General features: G+C 46.7%; 1 long non-coding RNA gene and 1 pseudogene across 1 annotated transcript; both read left to right on the top strand.

Moving 5' to 3' along the window:
• Positions 1-1,168: 1,168 nt before the first annotated feature.
• Positions 1,169-11,468, top strand: LOC139260405 (uncharacterized). The gene is made up of 3 exons (XR_011592801.1): positions 1,169-1,304; positions 3,412-3,600; positions 11,359-11,468. It is a non-coding gene; the product is annotated as an uncharacterized lncRNA (long non-coding RNA).
• Positions 11,469-11,640: 172 nt separating this feature from the next.
• LOC139256435 (zinc finger protein 271-like) overlaps positions 11,641-20,613 on the top strand; it is a 61,724-nt pseudogene continuing 52,751 nt past the window's right edge.

Genomic DNA, 20,613 nt, shown 5'->3' on the forward strand with positions numbered 1-20,613 from the left:
AGATGGATAAGATTGTTAAGCGACATATGGAATATTTGCCTTTATTAGTCGAGGCATGGAATACAGGAGCAAGGAGGTTATGCTTGAACTGTATAAAACACTGGCCAGGCCACAGCTGGAGTATTGTGTGCAGTTCTGGCCACCACATTACAGGAAAGATGTGATTGCACTGGAATGGGTGCAGAGAAGATTTACAAGAATGTTACCTGGACTGGAGAATTTTTGGCTATGAGGAAAGATTGGAGATGCTGGGTCTGTTTTCTTTGGAACAGAGGAGGCTGAGGGGAGACCTGATTGAGGTGTATAAAATGATGAAGGGCCTGGATAGAGTGGATAGGAAGGACCTGTTTCCCTTGGCAGAGGGGCTCAACAATCAGGGGACACAGATTTAAAGTAATTGGTAGAAGGTTTAGAGGAGTTATGAGGGCAAATTTCTTCACCCAGAGAGGTAGGGGTCTGGAACTCACTGCCTGAAAGGGTGGTAGAGGCAGAAAACATCATCACATTTAAAAAATACTTGGATGTGCACTTGAAGTGCCGTAACCTGCAGGGCTACGGACCAAGAGCTGGAAAGTGGGATTATGCTGGAGAGCTCTTGGTCAGCCAGCGCAGACACGATGGGCAGAATAAAGCTCCCTCTGCACTGTCCCATCAAACACTCCCAGGGCTGGTACAGGGGGTTAGATACAGAGTAAAGCTCCCTCTACACTGTCCCATCAAACACTCCCAGGGCAGGTACAGGGAGTTAGATACAGAGTAAAGCTCCCTCTACACTGTCCCATCAAACACTCCCAGGGCAGGTACAGGGGGTTAGATACAGAGTAAAGCTCCCTCTACACTGTCCCATCAAACACTCCCAGGGCAGGTACAGGGAGTTAGATACAGAGTAAAGCTCCCTCCACAGTGTCCCATCAAACACTCCCAGGGCAGGTACAGGGGGTTAGATACAGAGTAAAGCTCCCTCTACACTGTCCCATCAAACACTCCCAGGGCAGGTGCAGCACTGATGCTGAGTGAAGCTCCCCTGAAGCCCCGCCCCTCGGGGCCCCGGATTGGTTGGAGGACCTGCCGTGCTCTCTGTCCTCCAGGCACCGCCCACTCACTGTGGTGCTGTGCGGATCACGTGGCTGCGGTCAAACGGAATCAGCTCGCGGCCAGGATAGTCCGCCCGGGACTCTCGGGGGCCAATTTTCAGGCTCGGCCTCGATCGCATTCGGATGTTGAGCAAACGTCACTCCCCCCGCCCCCCGGAGAGCTTCCGGCCGCCCGCCACGGAGTATCGGGTAAAGGCCGCCAGCGCACAGGTGAGAGCGAGCTGGATGGATGGGGGAGTGGTCTTGCGCTGAGCATGCGCGATGTGGTCGTGTGCTGAGCATGTGCGGTGTGGTCGTGTGATGAGCATGTGCGGTGTGATCGTATGCTGAGCATGCGCGATGTGGTCGTGTGCTGAGCATGTGCGGTGTGATCGTGTGCTGAGCATGCGCGGGCTGGTCGTGTGCTGAGCATGTGCGGTGTGATCGTATGCTGAGCATGTGCGGTGTGGTCGTGTGATGAGCATGTGCGGTGTGATCGTATGCTGAGCATGCGCGATGTGGTCGTGTGCTGAGCATGTGCGGTGTGATCGTGTGCTGAGCATGCGCGGGCTGGTCGTGTGCTGAGCATGTGCGGTGTGGTCGTGTGCTGAGCATGCGCGGTGTGGTCGTGTGCTGAGCATGTGCGGTGTGGTCGTGTGATGAGCATGTGCGGTGTGGTCGTGTGCTGAGCATGTGCAGTGTGGTCGTGTGATGAGCATGTGCGGTGTGGTCGTGTGCTGACCATGTGCGGTGTGGTCGTGTGCTGACCATGTGCGGTGTGGTCGTGTGCTGAGCATGTGCGGTGTGGTCGTGCCAATGACATCTTGTCATCTTGTATTTATATAATATATTGCTTTTCTCAAAAAATGTGACACTGACCACATATGGTGAAATTAGGGCAGGTGACCAAAAGCTTGGTCAAAGTAGTAGGTTTTAAGGAGCATCTTAAAGGAGGAAAGAGAGGTAGAGAGGCACAGCGGTTTAGGTAGTGAGTTCCAGAGCTTGGGGTCTCAGCAACAGAAGACAAGGCCACCAATGGTTGCGTGATTATAATCAGGGATGCTCAAGAGGGCAGAATTAGAGGAGTGCAGACATGGTGGGGTTGGGGGGGGGGTGGTGTTGTGGGGCTGGAGGACATAAGAGATAGGGAGGGACGAGGCTATGGAGGGATTTGTAAACAGGGATGAGAATCTTGAAATTGAGGTGTTGCTTAACTGGGATCCAATGTAGGTCAGTGAGCACAGGGGTGATGGGTGAGCGGGACTTGGTGCGAGTTAGGACACGGGCTGCCGAGTTTTGAATGAGCTCAAGATTATGTCGGGTAGAATGAGGGAGGGCAGCCAGGTGTGTGTTGGAATAGTCAAGTCTAGAGGTAACAAAGTCATGGATGAGGGTTTCAGTAGAGGGTGAGCTGAGGCAGGGGCGGAGACGGCCGACGTTGGAGGTGGAAATAGTGGGGTCTTGGTTTTCTGGCTATATGTGGTCTCAGCATAGAATGAAACAGCGCAGAAAGAGGCCATTCAGCCCATCATGTCTGCGCTGGCTCTATGGTAGAGCTATCCAGTTAGTCCCACTCCCCTGCTCTTTCCCCGTAGCTCTGCAAATATTGTCCCTTTAGTATTTATCCAATTCACTTTTGAAAGTTACTACTAAATCTGCTTCCATCACCCTATCAGGCAGTGCATTCCAGATTGCAACAACTCGCTGCTTATAAAATGTCTCCTCATGTCTCCTCTGCTTCTTTTGCCAATCACCTGAACTCTGTGTCCTCTGGTTACCGACCCTTCTGCCACTGGAAAGTGTTTCTCCTTATTTAGTCTATTAAAACCATTCATGAATTTGAACACTAACAAATCTCCTCTTAACGTTTTCTGCTCCAAAGAGAATAACTGCAGCTTCTCCAGTATCCCCACATAACTGAAGTCCCTCATCCTTCGTACCATTCTAGTAAATCTCTTCTCCACCCTCTCTGAGGTGTAGACATCCTTCTGAAAGTGTGGTGCCCAGAATTGAACACAATGTGTCAGCTGAGGCCTAACCAGTGTTTTATAAAGGTTTAACATAACTAAACATCAAATGCCGATATTTGTGTGATGGGGTTTAGACGGGCGAGGTTTATCCAGTCAGTTGGATGTGAGCTGAAACATGTTCACTTGGAGCGGGGAGCCAGAGACACGCTGTGTAACCGGGCACAGACACTCTGCACAGCCCACACATCACTTGTTTCCCACTTGGCCCAAAAGGAATACATTAAATGCAACAATTCATTTGATTTGACTTTAAATAGTTTTGTTTATAAATCTAATCATCGCTTCTCTAATTTTATTTCTTAACTCAGATTCACGGCCTCATTTTATTTCTTCCTCTGAGCCCCTCAACTACATCTGGCAGCGTAATGTTGGCGAGTGGTGATTGATTGCCCTGGGAACCAACAGGAAGAGAGCTCAGAGGTCGGAGGGCCCAGGGAGCAGCGTGTTCTGCAACCAATCGCGGTGCTTGAGGGGTAGATCCTGAGTCGGCCAGTCAGGTGAGTCTGTGTGAACCCTTGTTAAACAATTCATCTTTTAAAAGTTAAATCGAGATTTCTTTTGTCAACCAAACAGTTTAATATTTGTCAGCATTTTGTTTCCCTGGAGTTGCTATTATGAGTTTCAGACACTTCAATGCCAAGTGGACCAGATGTTTAAAGGTCATTCATTTCCCTCATGTTGCTGTTAGTTAAAGGGACAGAGATTGATTTCCCCTCATTATGCATCCTTTGTAGTTAAACAAAAATCCTTCCTGTTAGCAGTGAGTCACATTCTGCACTGGGGGAGAGGGCTGGTGGCTTCAGCCTTTAAAATACTCCCCCTCTTGTTCAAATCCCTCCAAGGCCTCGCTCCTCCCTATCTCTGTAACCTCCTCCAGCCCACCAACCACCTTAATAAGGAGAAACAATTTTCAGTGTCAGAAGCTTCAGTAACCAGAGGACACCGATTTAAGGTGATTGGCAAATGAACCAGATGCTACACGAGGGGACAAATTAAGCCGCGAGATGTTATGGCCTGGAATGCACTGCCTGCAAGGATGGTGGAAGTAGATTCATTTGTAATTTTCAAAAGAGATAAATATGAGTTGAAAAAATTTGCAGCGTTATTGGCAAGTTGGACAGGAGTTCCCTGAGTGCATCTCGCTCGCTAACCGGTTTTCAGTTCTGGATACTGGTGAGGGCGATGGTTCCTCTGGGGAGTGCAGCCAGAGCCATGTCCACGGCACCATGGGTGGCTCAGCTGCACAGGGCGGGGAGGAAGCAGGCTGGAAGAGCAACAGTGGTAGTGGATTCGATAGTTAGGGGAACAGACAGGCACTTCTGCAGCCACAGACATGACCAATGACATCGAGACCAATGACATCGGTAGAAAGAGGGATGCGATCCTGCAGGCAGATTTTAGGGAGCCAGGAAAGAGATTAAAAAGCAGGACCTCAAAGGTAGTAATGTCCGGATTACTCCCGGTGCCACGTGCTGGTGAGTACAGAAATAAGAGGATAGAACAGATGAATGCGTGACTGGAGAGATGGTGCAGGAGGGTTGGCTTTAGATTCCTGAGGCATTGGGACCGTTTCTGGGGGAGGTGAGACCTGTACAAGCCGGACAGGTTGCACAGGACCGGGACCAATAACCTCATTGGGATTTTTGCTAGTGTTTGAAAGGCAGAGGAAACAAAGGCTAGAAAATAGACAACAAGGGAGTTTGGCAGTGCTAAATGCCAGTGACAGTGTGTTTCAATGCTTTCACCTCTCATTCGTTTAAACTCCAGAGAGTATAGGCCCATTCTACACAAACTGTCATCACAAGTTAGTCCTCTCATCACAGGAATCAATCTAGAAATACTTCAATGCCAGTGCAAGGAGTCTAGGGAATAAGGCAGATGAGCTGAGAGCACAGACAGACACATGGGGGTATGATATTGTAGCTATTAGTGACTCATGGATAAAAGGGCAAGAATGGCAGCTCAACATTCCTGGTTACAGGGTTTTAAGACGAGATAGAGGCGGGGATAAAATAGGAGAGGGCGTCGCAGTATTGATTAAAGTAACAATTACAGCTGTGAGGAGGGATGATATGTTCGAAGGATCATCAAATGAGGCCTTAATGGGATGAACTGAAGAACAAAAAATGAACAGTCACACTGCTGGGAGTGTACTCTAGACCCCCAAATAGTCAGAGGGAGATAGAAGAGCAAATATGTCGGCACATTTCTGATATGTGCAAAAATAATAGGGCAGTCATAGTGGGGGATTTCAACGATCCTAATATTAACTGGGATAGAATTAGTGTGAAAGGTATAGAGGGAGCAGAATTCTTAAAATGCATTCAGGCGAACTTTTTTAGCCAGTACGTAGCAAGCCCAACAAGTGAGGGGGCGGTTCTGGACTTAGTTTTACGGAATGAAGCTTGGGCAGGTGGAAGGGGTATCAGTGGGAGAGCGTTTTGGTGCTGGTGATCATAATTCAGTTAGATTTAGGGTAGTTATGGCAAAGGACAAAGATAGACCAGGAATATAAGTTCTCAACTGGGGGAAAACAAATTTTACTAAGCGGAGATGTGATTTAGCCAAAGTGGACTAGAAACAGCTACTTGAAGGTAAATCAGTGTCAGAATAGCGAGAGACATTCAAGGAGGGAGTTAGTGAGGGTACAGAGTAAGTATATTCCCTTAAGGTAAAGGGTGGGACTATTAAATCTAGAGCCCTTTGGATGTCAATATTAGAATATAAGAAATAGGAGCAGGAGTCGGTCATACGGCCCCTCGAGCCTGCTCTGCCATTCAATAAGATCATCGACCTCAACTCCATTTTCCCACCTGATTTTCATATCCCTTGATTCCCCTAGAGTCCAAAAATCTATCTCTCTGAGCCTTGAATATATTCAGAGACTCAGCATCCACAGCGCTCTGGGGCAGAGAATTCCAAAGATTCACAACCCTCTGAGTGAAGAAATTCCTCATCTCTGTCTTAAATGACCTACCCCTTATCTTGAGCCCCGGGTTCAAGACACTCCATCCAGGGGAATCAACCGCTCAGCATCTACCCTGTCAATCCCCTTCAGTACCTGGTATGTTTCAATGAGATCACCTCTCATTCTTCTAAACTCCAGAGAGTATCGGCTCATTCTACACAATCTCTCATCATAAGACAGCCCTCTCATCCCAGGAATCAATCTCGTGAACCTCCGTTGCACCGTCTCCAAGGTAAGTGTTTCCTTTCTTCGATAAGGAGACCAAAACTGTGCACAGTACTCCAGGTGTGGTCTCGCCAAGGCCCTGTACAATTGTAGCAAGACTTCCTTACTCTTATACTCCACCCCCTTATTACTTGCTGTACCTGCATGCTCGCTTTCTGTGTTTCTTGCACGAGGTCACCCAAATCTCTCTGAACACCAACATTTAAAAGTTTCTCACCATTTAAAAGATAGTCTTTTTCTATTCCTACCAAAGTGAATAACCTCACATTTCCCTGCGTTATACTCCATCTGCCACCTTACTGCCCACTCACATCGTCTATCTATATCTCTTTGCAATCTTGTGTTCTGCTCACTGTCTCACCGAGCTTTGTATCATCAGCAAATATTGCACTCGGTCCCTTCATCTAGGTCATTATTATAGATTGTAAATAGCTGAGGCCCCAGCACTAATCCTTACGGCACCCCACTGGTACAACCTGCCGGAAGCCCCGCCCCTCACACACTCCGATTGGTTGGAGGACCAACCACTCACTCAGTCCTCCAGCCCCTCCCCACTCTTCCTATTGGTTGGGAGCTGCCATCAATCACCCGGGCAGTGTGAGCTGAGCATGTGCAGGCGGCGGTGGCAGACGCTGACGCAGGAGGTGAGCGAGCTCCAGGGAGCGGGTTAAAGAAACACTGGGGACAACAACACCGAGTGCAGCCCCGGGCCCAGATATAAACCGGGGAACATTCTCCCCACACCGGGGGGGATATAAACCGGGGAACATTCTCCCCACACCGGGGGAGGGGGGGATATAAACCGGGGAACATTCTCCCCACACCGGGGGGGATATAAACCAGGGAACATTCTCCCCACACCGGGGGGGATATAAACCGGGAACATTCTCCCCACACCGGGGGGGATATAAACCGGGAACATTCTCCCCACACCGGGGGGGGATATAAACCGGGAACATTCTCCCCACACCGGGGGAGGGATATAAACCGGGAACATTCTCCCCACACCGGGGGGGATATAAACCGGGAACATTCTCCCCACACCGGGGGGGATATAAACCAGGGAACATTCTCCCCACACCGGGGGATGGGGGGGATATAAACCGGGGAACATCCTCCCCACACCGGGGGGGATATAAACCGGGGAACATTCTCCCCACACCGGGGGAGGGGGGGATATAAACCGGGGAACATTCTCCCCACACCGGGGGGGATATAAACCGGGGAACATTCTCCCCACACCGGGGGAGGGGGGGATATAAACCGGGGAACATTCTCCCCACACCGGGGGAGGGGGGGATATAAACCAGGGAACATTCTCCCCACACCGGGGGAGGGGGGGATATAAACCAGGGAACATTCTCCCCACACCAGGGGGGGGATATAAACCGGGGAACATTCTCCCCACACCGGGGGGGTATATAAACCGGGGAACATTCTCCCCACACCAGGGGGGGGATATAAACCAGGGAACATTCTCCCCACACCAGGGGGGGGATATAAACCGGGGAACATTCTCCCCACACCGGGGGAGGGGGGGATATAAACCGGGGAACATTCTCCCCACACCGGGGGAGGGGGGGATATAAACCGGGGAACATTCTCCCCACACCAGGGGGGGGATATAAACCGGGGAACATTCTCCCCACACCAGGGGGGGGATATAAACCGGGGAACATTCTCCCCACACCGGGGGAGGGGGCCGGATATGTCATAATGCAGGAAACGCAGCAGCCAATTTGCAATGTGATCATGACCAGATAATCTGTTTTACTGATGTTAAGGGAAAATATTGGCCAGGACATCGGGGATAACTCCCCTGTTCTGCTTGAAATAGTGCAATGGGATCTTTTACGAGGGAGCAGACGGTTCCTCGGTTTAACATCTCATCCAAAAGACAGCACCTCCGACAGTGCAGCAGTCCCTCAGCACTGCACTGGAGCATCAGCCGAGATTTCTGTGCTCATGTCTCTGGAGTGGGACTTCAACCCACAACCTTGTGACTCAGAGGCAAGGGTGTTAGCGACTGAGCCACGGCTGACACAAATACTAGACGTAGTTAGAGCAGGTTAGCTCAGTTGGACATATTAGATGATGTATTTATCAATGCTTAGATATTTTTTCTATTCCTCAAAATCAGTAACATTTTGGAACGTTCAGGTCAAGGTTCACAGATTAATAATAAGAAATAGGAGCAGGAGTAGGCCATTTGGCCCCTCGAACCTGCTCCACCATTCAATAAGATCCTGGCTGATCTGATCTTGATCTCAACTTCACTTTCCTGCCTGCTCCCCATAACCCTTGACTCCCCCTTAGTTCAAAAATCTGTCTATCTCCCCTTTAAATATATTCAATGACCCAGCCTCCACAGCTATCTGGGGTAGAGAATTCCAAAGATTCACGACCCTCTGAGAGAAGAAATTCCTCCGCATCTCAGTTTTAAATGGGCGAACCCTTATTCTGAAACTGTGCCCCCTAGTTCTAGATTCCTGCATGAGAGGAACCATCCTCTCTGCATCTACCCTGTCAAGCCCCCTCAGAATCTTATACGTTTCAATAAGATCACCTCTCATTCTTCTAAACTCCAATGAGTATAGGCCCAACCTGCTCAAGCTTTCTTCATAAGACAACCCCTTCATCTCAGGAATCAATCTAGTGAACCTTCTCTGAACTGCCTCCATTGCAAGTATAATAAGGAGGCCAAAACTGTACGCAGTATTCCAGGTGTGGTCTCACCAATACCCTGTGCAGTTTTAGCAAGACTTATCTACTTTTATACTCTCTCCCCCTTGCAATAAAGGCCAATATTCCATTGGCTTTCCTGATTACTTGCTGTACCTGCATACTAACTTTTTGAGTTTCATGCACAAGGACCCCCAGGTCTCTCTATACCGCAGCATTTTGTAGTTTTCATTTAAATAATAATTTGCTTTTTTATTCTTCCTACCAAAGTGGATAATCTCACATTTTCCCACATTATACTCCATCTGGAAAATTTTTGCCAACTCACTTAACCTGGGCCCAAGTTTCGACTAAAGTTGCTCCTATTTTTTTTGAGCAACTAGTCTTTTTTGGAGTATCCTAAAAATCGCAATTCTCGACATTTAGTTTGCTCCAGTTTCAGTGAGTTAGTTCCGTTTCTTTTTAGTTCAGTTTTCTTTTTCAAAAGGGGGCGTTACCAGCCACTTACGCCTGTTTTGGCCATTTATGCAAGTGTAGACTCCTAAAAGTTACTCCAAACTAACTTAGGGCAGCGTATGTGTCCACTTTTGTACGCTCAGAAAATCCTTGTGTAGACTTAAGAAATCAGTGCAGGTAGCCGGAGATAGTGGGGTGGGGGGGGGGAGGAAGGGAAGAGAGAGGATTTTGCAAAGCACTAAATACCTTCACAACAACATTAAAGAAGCATAAGTACATTTAAGCACTAAGCACTAAACAAAACAGTGCATGTAAAGCACTAAGTACCAAATAAACCACAAAAATAAGCATTCAATAACAAATAAAAAATACAAGCAAGCTGAGAGGACCTGCACCAAGACTTACAAAGCACTAAACAAAGTACAAAAAGTAATAAGCAATTAATTAACAAATAAAAGATAGAAGGAACCCTGCACCTAAAGCACCAAGACCAAAGTAATAAGCAATCAATCAATCAATCAATAACAAATAAAAAATTAGAAGTCTTACCTTTATGTGAAGGGAAGGCAGCAGGCCGCTGATCAGGGAGCCCATTCGGCCAGGGCTAGGGGCAGTAAGACACACACCGCGAGACGAGGCTCAACGCGGCATCAGTGAGGGGAGGAGGGAGGAGGGGGAGAGGAGGGAGAGGGAGGAGGGAGGAGGGGGACCTCTCAGAGGTGCGCCGTTCTAATGGTCAGTCGAAACTTGTGCCCTATATCCCTTTGCAGATTCTTTGTGTCCTCCTCACAACTTGCTTTTCCACCTATCTTTGTATCAGCAGCATATTTGGCTGCAGTGCACTCCGTCCCTTCATCCAAGTCATTAATATAGATTGTGAATAGTTGAGGCCCCAGCACTGATCCCTGTGGTAGCCCATTAGTTACAGTTTGCCAACCTGAAAATGACCCATTTATCCCGACTCTCTGTTTTCTGTTAGTTAGCCAATCCTACATCTATACTAATATATTGCCCCCAACCCTGTGAGCTCTTATATTGTGCAGTAACCTTTTATCTGGCACCTTATCGAATGTGTTCTGGAAATCCAAATACACAACATCTACTGGTTCCTCTTCATCCACCCTGCTCGTTACATCCTCAAAGAGCTCTAGCAAATTTGTCAATCGTGATTTCCCTTTCCTAAAACCATGCTGTCTCTGCTCGATTGTATTATGATTTTCTAAATGTCCTGCTACTATTTCCCTAATAATGGACTCCAGCATTTTCCCAATGATAGATGTTAGGTTAACTGGTCTATAGTTTCCTGCTTTCTGTCTCCCTCCCTTGTTGAATAGGGACGTTACATTTGAGGTTTTCCAATCCACTGGGACCTTGCCAGAATCCAGGGAATTTTGGTAGATTACAACCAATCCATCCACTTTCTCTGCAGCCACTTCTTTTAGGACCCTAGGATTCATGCCTCAGGTCCAGGGGACTTGTCCACCTTTAGTCCCAATAGTTTGTCCAGTACTTTTTCTCTAGTGATAGTGATTATTTTACATTCCTCGCTCCCTGTGACCCCTTGATTATCTATTATTATTGGGATGCTTTTAGTGTCCTCCAACATGAAGACCGATTAAAAAAATATTTGTTCAAAATCTCTGCCATTTCCCTGTTTCCTATTATTAATTCTCCCGTCTCATCCTCTAAGGGACCAACGTTTACTTTAGCTATCTCTTCCTTTTTACATACGTGTCGAAGCTCTGACTAGTTTATATCTCTTGCTAGTTTACTCTCAATCTACCTTCTCCCTCTTTATTATTTTTATTAAGTCAATACTTAAAACCACACAGCAGCAGGAAAGAATGTTCCATAGAAACTAGATGTGTCTGTTCTGAATTTCTGTCCTGTACTTAATGATGACTTTTGTAAACTCCTTTTACAGGGTGTTAGAAGGGGAGGATTTGCAGGAGGGAAACTCAAACCAAACATCACATCAAGATCTGATAGAGTCACTCGATTCATCCGGACCTGAATATCATCGGCCTTTGAATGTGGAAGAAGAAATGTTTGTCTGTTCTGTCTGTGGGAAAAGATTTCAAACATCAGTGTGACTGGAAAAGCACCGAGACACACACACACCCGAGTGAGAGTGTTCCAGTGCACTGCCTGTGGAAAGAGCTTTAACCAGTTACACAGCCTGAAAAAACATCGCACCATTCACAGTGGGGAGAAACTGTAAACGTGTTCTGTGTGTGGATCAGGCTTCAACTGATCGTCCAACCTGGAGAGAGACAAGGACACCCGCACCACGGAGAAACTGTGGGAATGTGGGGACTGTGGGAAGGGATTCAGCTACCCGTCCCAGCTGGAAGTTCATCGGCGCAACCACACTGGGGAGAGACCGTTTACCTGCTCTCAGTGTGGGAAGGGATTCACTGAGTCATCCAACCTGCTGCCACACCAGCGAGTTCACACTGGGGAGAGGCCGTTCACCTGCTCTGAGTGTGGGAAGCGATTCACTGGGTCATCCGACCTGCTGCCACACCAGCGAGTTCACACTGGGGAGAGGCCATTCACCTGCTCCGTATGTGGGAAGGGATTCACTACGTCATCCTACTTAATGACACACCAGCGAGTTCACACTGGGGAGAGGCCGTTCACCTGCTCAGAGTGTGGGAAGGGATTCACTCGGTCATCCACCCTGCTGAAACACCAGTGTGTGAGGCCGTTCAGCTGCTCTGAGTGTGGGAAGGGATTCAATCGGTCACCCCACACTGCTGAGACACCAGTGAGTTCCCAAGTGACTGCAGGGGTTGGATTCTGCTATCATTGCTGCTGTTAATCACATCCCGACTGAATCGTGTCCATTCTGACAGTTGAAGTTTGTTTCTGATGATAATAACCCCTCTAACTCGGCTGGAATATAATATTTTGATGTTTCAATAACAGTGTGTCGATATTTAATGTTCCAAGATAAGAGGAGACTAATTGATTTCCTGTTACTGACTGCACCATATTGGGGCCTTTTCTCCTTTCTAGCTCTGGATTATTTCAGTTCTTATACCTTTGATTACTGTCGTGGACAAGTGCCAGTCCTCCCTACCTTCCAGCGTGCCTCTCCTAGCCTTGATATCGAGGGAAGGTATCAGTAACACGCCCGAGATCACTGAACACAAAACCCAGTCTGTTAATCACTTTCAGATACTGGACTTAGTGTGTGCCCCACAACATCCCTCTCACATTTGATGTGTGAATGGAGCATCATGCCTGCAAACCTGGGTTTAATTTAAATTTGAACCCACTCAATAAATGTATTTAAGAAAATACAGATCACATCAAATAATTGGCAACGATTTAAGAGTCAACAAAATAAACAAGTAAACACATCCCGGCCCAATAATCCAGCTCGACATTCACAGGAGAAAGTCTGTTATCAAACTCCTCGAGTAGACAGAATAGAGAACGATGCTAACTCTAAGAATATCTAGAATCTGTTGTAAATATCTTTCAAATCCCGACCGATGCAATCTGGTGTTTTCCTTTCAATTGAAGTGAATGGAAGGTGAGAGGGGTGTTGGCATAGGGAACTCAGTTAATTCAGCTTCTGAAAGGTGTTCATGTTTAGTTCATTCCATAGCGGGAAAAATGTGGTGGGTATCATTAGAGAGAGATTTCACTGAGCAACAGCTGGTGTTTGCAACCAACTGGCCGTGGATATTTTCATCATAGAATGTTTAGATTAGAAATATTATGTTAGAATAAGGAAAGTTCAGAGACTAGTGGTTTGTGCTTGCCACAGGAAGATCAGCGTTTTATGTGCTTCTAACATTGTTGATGTATGTTGAAGAAAATACAGACTTGTGTCTCTGGACTATGCCGTAGCCAAAGACTACCATATAAGGCAATGCCAGCTCCAGTTGGATAAGAGGTTGATGGCATAGCAAGAGATCCAGCAGTTAAAACAAAATTATCTCTAGTTATCTGCAGACATCGAATGTCGCAGCATGCTGACAAAGTTGGACTTAAGACTTTAAACAATTGAGTTAAATTATTGGGATTGATTGTTATAGAATTGAATTGTTATAGAATGGAAAAGTAGTGAAGTTATGCTAAACTTGTATCGAATCTTGGTTAGACTTTGTGTGTGCAATTCTGGTCCCCATATTATAAAAAGGATATCGAGGCACTGGAGAGGGTGCAGAGAAGATTTATAAGGATGATACCAGAAATGCGAGGGTATACCTATCGGGAAAGGATGGACAGGCTGGGGCTCTTTTCCCTTGATAAAAGGCTGAGGGGTGACATAATGTCTCTAAAATGATGAAAGATTTTGATAGAGTAGATACAGTGTTTCCACTTGTGGGGACGAGCATAACTAGAGGTCATCAACATAAGATAGTCACCAAGAAATCAAATCGGGAATTCAGAAGAAACCTCTTTACCCAGAGAGTGGTGAGAATGTGGAACTCGCTGCCACAAGGAGTGGTTGAAGCGAATAGTACAGATGAATTTAAGGTGAGGCTAGACAAGCGTATGAGGGAGAAGGGAATAGAGGGTTATGCTGATATATTTCGATGAGGAAAGAAGGGAGGAGGCTCGAGTGGAGCGTAAACACCGGTATGGACTGGTTGGGCCGAATGGCCTGTTTCTGTGTCGTATATCGATGTAATCCTATTCTCCAAGACACACTGCTCGAGGGGGAAGATAAATGAAGCATCCAAACGCAATTGTCGTCTTTGTAAAATGACAAAGTCTGGGCATAATTTGTTTGTGAAATTAAAACGGATTATATAAATTGATAAAAGTTTGTGTTCAAACACATGGGAAGGGAAATTTAGCTAAAAATTAAGGAGACAATTAAGTTTTATTTTGAAAAGGTGCAGTCTCTGTGGTTCTGTCCAAACTGTGTATTCAGAAATAAGTTTTTGTGGGAGACTGTTGTGCTAAAGGTAACTAACATCCTTCCTCTTGTAGACTGAATCGCTCTCTGGCATATTTTGGGGAATAAAAGGTCCAAGAAGAGGTTCAGTTAAATAAAATTAAACAAAGAAAATGGGTCAAAACTTGGACCAAGTGGGAATGTTTGATCGATGTTTAAAGACAGTATGATAATATTGTATTCGACAGTAAAATTCCTCCTGGGTTCATGAATGAAATGGTGAACACTGTATAAAATGTAATGAGAGGAAGTGAGTGAGAATATAAGAGGAAAACAGGAAAATTACACCTCCAAATAGAAATGTTTCTTCACTCATTGTTCCTGTGTGAATTGTCATAAATCACCTGGGTACAATCTGGTGTTAATGTAAATTCTTGTTAAAGTCAGGGAAGTGTAGGAAATTGGTAAGATTTCTCTCGGAGATGTTTGTGTCATTGCCTACACTGAACAATAAGAAAACGGAATTTGATCGCCTGGCCACTACCCGAGATATCGGGACCGTGCAGAGGGAGATGAGCAAAGATCTTCAGACACCCCACGATTTATTGGTAAGATCACCTCAAATGGCTTGGATCAGATGTCACATGTGGCATGATACTGGGATGTGTGTGTGTGTGTGTGTGTGTGTGTGTGCGTGTGTGCGTGTGCGCGTGTGAACGTGTGTGTGTGTGTGCGTGTGTGTGTGTGAACGTGTGTGTGTGCGTGTGAACGCGCATGTGTGTGTGTGTGTGCGTGTGAACGCGCATGTGTGCGTGTGTGTGTGTGAACGTGTGTGTGCGCGTGTGTGTGTGAACGTGTGTGTGTGCGTGTGTGTGTGAACGTGTGTGTGTATGTGTATGTGTGTGTATGTGTGTGTGTGTGTGCGTGTGTGTGTGAACGTGTGTGCGTGTGTGTGTGTGTGTGTGAACATGTGTGTGTGTATGTGTGTGCGTGTGAACGTGTGTGTGTATGTGTGTGTGAACGTGTGTGTGTGTGTGCGTGTGTGAACGAACGAGCCTCAGGCATGCTCAGTTATCGACAACAGCACAACATGAAATGGCTAATGTGGCTCAGGAAAGTGAGAACTTTTTAAACCATCAAGGCCATGACACATTCGCCATAGAGAAACCGACTTTGAAATAATCAGGATAGAGTTAAACACACTGCTACCTGTCAGAGGCATTAGAATTAAAAGTAAAGCGAATGCTGATGAAATTCGGATTTCCTTATAGCTAGAATGGTCGTCAGTTTCAAGGCCTCCACTAAGTACTGAACAAAGAAAGCTTGTCGGGAGGCTAATAACAAAAACATAGTCAGTCTGTCTCTGCCTGGACAAGGTGGCCATGGCTGTGCACAGATCAGCTACAAGCTGAAGGTGGGAGACAAGGAGGCCAGACCTTACAGGCTCCATAACAAAACATGGATCCAAGTGAGAGGCGACCTCCAGGAGGAAGCAGAGGACCTCAAAAGGATTAGGTTTGGAATCTGTGATAAACCGAGGTATAGTCTCTCAAAAGCATAATTTTGGTGGTAATAGAGAAAGAACCCGAAAGCGGGCTCCTTGGCAAGATTGGGAGTCCCATATGTGGGAGACCAGGGAGAATCCCCTGAACCAGGTGGGCTGGGACATACCCTGACCCCAAACACTAAATTAATAGGGTTCAGTTAAAGAGTATCACACTAGTACAATCAGTAATTCAAGAACATTGTAAAATACTTCAATACAGACTTAAAAGGTAATGATAGCAGGTTATTTTAAAGTAAGAAATGTCTTGTGTTGATAAGTAATGTTAACTATTGGTTTACCAAGTACAGACGCTGATAGTGATCATCATATTTGGTGATCACCACCTCACAAAAAGAACTCTGCCTGTCCGATCCAGCAAAAGGACCCAAATGTTAATGGACTAGAAGTCATTGAATCAGGAAATGTCTAACAATGTGTGTTTTGAAATTGTAGCGGTTGCATTTAAACATGAGCTTGAATCTGTCAACTAGATTATGTGAAGAGCGTTATTCACATTTAATAGACAAAATGGGAAGAGAATTAGTAAAGGATGTGTTAGTAAAGAATAGAAAACAGGAACCAAGGGATGAGGAAGATGGCGAACATAAGGAGAAGCAGTTTAAATCAGAAAGAAAGCGAGAGCTGACAGGATAGCTTGGAATAGGAGCCACGGCAAGGTTAGCAGGAGTAAACAGAATAGATATAGAAAGTATGTGGGAACATGATGTGGCTTATGGGAGGAATCGTGTGTAGTCTCTGTGACATTTGTGATAAATGTGAAATGTGGTAATGAAGGAACTGAACAACATCATCATCATCATAGGCAGTCCCTCGGAGTTCTCAGGTGACTGAAGATGCTGGACCTGCAGTCTCTGTCACAGGTGGGACAGACGGTGGCTGAAGGGACGGGTGGGTGGATGAGGAACCTGGGTTGCCGCACACTCCTTCCGCTGTCTATGCTTGGCTTCAGCTTGCTCTTGGCGATGATACACGAAGTGTTCAGCGCCTTCCCAGATGCTTCAGTTGAGCAGTCAGTCGAGGAGGTGGGAGCTCGGAGCAGCGCGAGTCCGGGGTCAGTGAGAGGCCTATAAAGGCCAGCGGGAGTCGAGCAGTTCGAGCAGTCAGTCGAGGAGGCGGGAGCTCGGAGCAGCGCGAGTCCGGGGTCGGCGAGAGGCGTACCGGTGCAGCTACAGGGAGAAGGCAAAGATACAAAGGTGACGTCACAGCCTAGGGGGTAAGTGATTGGCTGGTGATTAGTGAGTAGTTTTTCTTTTTCTTCTTATATTGGTCAGTAACTTTTAACATTGTTATTACCAGTTTAAGTGTATCTAAGGGTTAAGACATGGCAGGAGAGCTCGGTCGGGTGTTATGCTCCTCCTGTACCATGTGGGAACTCAGGGACACTTCCGGTGTCCCTGACGACTACGTGTGCGGGAAGTGTGTCCACCTCCGGCTCCTGACGGTCCGCGTTACGGAATTGGAGCTGAGGGTGGATTTACTCTGGAGCATCCACGATGCTGAGAATGACGTGAGTAGCACGTGTAGTGAGTTGGTCTTACCGCAGGGAAAGGGTCCACAGCCAGATAGGGAATGGAAGACCAGCAGGAAGAGCAGTGCAAGGAAGGTAGTGCAGGAGTCCCCTGTGGTCATCCCCCTGCAAAACAGATACACCGCTTTGGGTACTGTTGAGGGGGATGACTCATCAGGGGAGGGCAGCAGCAGCCAAGTTCATGGCACCGTGGCTGGCTCTGCTGCACAGGAGGGCAAGAAAAAGAGTGGGAGAGCGATAGTGATAGGGGATTCAATTGTGAGGGGAATAGATAGGCATTTCTGCGGCCGCAACCGAGACTCCAGGATGGTATGTTGCCTCCCTGGTGCAAGGGTCAAGGATGTCTCGGAGCGGGTGCAGGACATTCTGAAATGGGAGGGAGAACAGCCAGTTGTCGTGGTGCACATTGGTACCAACGACATAGGTAAAAAAAAGGGATGAGGTCCTACGAAACGAATTTAAGGAGCTAGGAGCTAAATTAAAAAGTAGGACCTCAAAAGTAGTAATCTCGGGATTGCTACCAGTGCCACGTGATAGTCAGAGTAGGAATCGCAGGATTGCGCAGATGAATACGTGGCTTGAGCAGTGGTGCAGCAGGGAGGGATTCAAATTCCTGGGTCATTGGGACCGGTTCTGGGGGAGGTGGGACCAGTACAAACCGGACGGTCTGCACCTGGGCAGGACCGGAACCAATGTCCGAGGGGGAGTGTTTGCTAGTGCTGTTGAGGAGGATTTAAACTAATATGGCAGGGGGATGGGAACCAATGCAGGGAGACAGAGGGAAACAAAAAGGAGACAAAAGCAAAAGACAGAAAGGAGATGAGGAAAAGTGGAGGGCAGAGAAACCCAAGGCAAAGAACAAAAAGGGCCACTGTACAGCAAAATTCTAAAAGGACAAAGGGTGTTAATAAAACAAGCCTAAAGGCTTTGTGTCTTAATGCAAGGAGTATCCGCAATAAGGTGGATGAATTAACTGTGCAAATAGATGTTAACAAATATGATGTGATTGGGATTACGGAGACGTGGCTCCAGGATGATCAGGGCTGGGAACTCAACATTCAGGGGTATTCAACATTCAGGAAGGATAGAATAAAAGGAAAAGGAGGTGGGGGAGCATTGCTGGTTAAAGAGGAGATTAAGGCAATAGTTAGGAAAGACATAAGCTTGGATGATGTGGAATCTATATGGGTAGAGCTGCAGAACACCAAAGGGCAAAAAACGTTAGTAGGAGTTGTGTACAGACCTCCAAACAGTAATAGGGATGTTGGGGAGGGCATCAAACAGGAAATTAGGGGTGCATGCAATAAAGGTGTAGCAGTTATAATGGGTGACTTTAATATGCACATAGATTGGGCTAGCCAAACTGGAAGCAATACGGTGGAGGAGGATTTCCTGGAGTGCATAAGGGATGGTTTTCTAGACCAATATGTTGAGGAACCAACTAGGGGGGAGGCCATCTTAGACTGGGTGTTGTGTAATGAGAGAGGATTAATTAGCAATCTCATTGTGCGAGGCCCCTTGGGGAAGAGTGACCATAATATGGTGGAATTCTGCATTAGGATGGAGAATGAAACAGTAATTTCAGAGACCATGGTCCAGAACTTAAAGAAGGGTAACTTTGAAGGTATGAGGCGTGAATTGGCTAGGATAGATTGGCGAATGATACTTAGGGGGTTGACTGTGGATGGGCAATGGCAGACATTTAGAGACCGCATGGATGAATTACAACAATTGTACATTCCTGTCTGGCGTAAAAATAAAAAAGGGAAGGTGGCTCAACCGTGGCTATCTAGGGAAATCAGGGATAGTATTAAAGCCAAGGAAGTGGCATACAAATTGGCCAGAAATAGCAGCGAACCTGGGGACTGGGAGAAATTTAGAACTCAGCAGAGGAGGACAAAGGGTTTGATTAGGGCAGGGAAAATGGAGTATGAGAAGAAGCTTGCAGGGAACATTAAGGCGGATTGCAAAAGTTTCTATAGGTATGTAAAGAGAAAAAGGTTGGTGAAGACAAACGTAGGTCCCCTGCAGTCAGAATCAGGGGAAGTCATAACGGGGAACAAAGAAATGGCAGACCAATTGAACAAGTACTTTGGTTCGGTATTCACTAAGGAGGATACAAACAACCTTCCGGATATAAAAGGGGTCAGAGGGTCTAGTAAGGAGGGGGAACTGAGGGAAATCTTTATTAGTCGGGAAATTGTGTTGGGGAAATTGATGGGATTGAAGGCCGATAAATCCCCAGGGCCTGATGGACTGCATCCTAGAGTACTTAAGGAGGTGGCCTTGGAAATAGCGGATGCATTGACAGTCATTTTCCAACATTCCATTGACTCTGGATCAGTTCCTATGGAGTGGAGGGTAGCCAATGTAACCCCACTTTTTAAAAAAGGAGGGGGAGAGAAAACAGGGAATTATAGACCGGTCAGCCTGACCTCAGTAGTGGGTAAAATGATGGAATCAATTATTAAGGATGTCATAGCAGTGCATCTGGAAAATGGTGACATGATAGGTCCAAGTCAGCATGGATTTGTGAAAGGGAAATCATGCTTGACAAATCTTCTGGAATTTTTTGAGGATGTTTCCAGTAAAGTGGACAAAGAAGAACCAGTTGATGTGGTATATTTGGACTTTCAGAAGGCTTTCGACAAGGTCCCACACAAGAGATTAATGTGCAAAGTTAAAGCACATGGGATTGGGGGTAGTGTGCTGACGTGGATTGAGAACTGGTTGTCAGACAGGAAGCAAAGAGTAGGAGTAAACGGGTACTTTTCAGAATGGCAGGCAGTGACTAGTGGAGTGCCGCAAGGTTCTGTGCTGGGGCCCCAGCTGTTTACATTGTACATTAATGATTTAGACGAGGGGATTAAATGCAGTATCTCCAAATTTGCGGATGATACTAAGTTGGGTGGCAATGTGAGCTGCGAGGAGGATGCTATTAGGCTGCAGAGTGACTTGGATAGGTTAGGTGAGTGGGCAAATGCATGGCAGATGAAGTATAATGTGGATAAATGTGAGGTTATCCACTTTGGTGGTAAAAACAGAGAGACAGACTATTATCTGAATGGTGACAGATTAGGAAAAGGGAAGGTGCAACGAGACCTGGGTGTCATGGTACATCAGTCATTGAAGGTTAGCATGCAGGTACAGCAGGCGGTTAAGAAAGCAAATGGCATGTTGGCCTTCATAGCGAGGGGATTTGAATACAGGGGCAGGGAGGTGT

Source organism: Pristiophorus japonicus, chromosome 3 (genome assembly GCF_044704955.1).
Source record: "Pristiophorus japonicus isolate sPriJap1 chromosome 3, sPriJap1.hap1, whole genome shotgun sequence".
Lineage (NCBI taxonomy): Eukaryota > Metazoa > Chordata > Chondrichthyes > Pristiophoridae > Pristiophorus > Pristiophorus japonicus.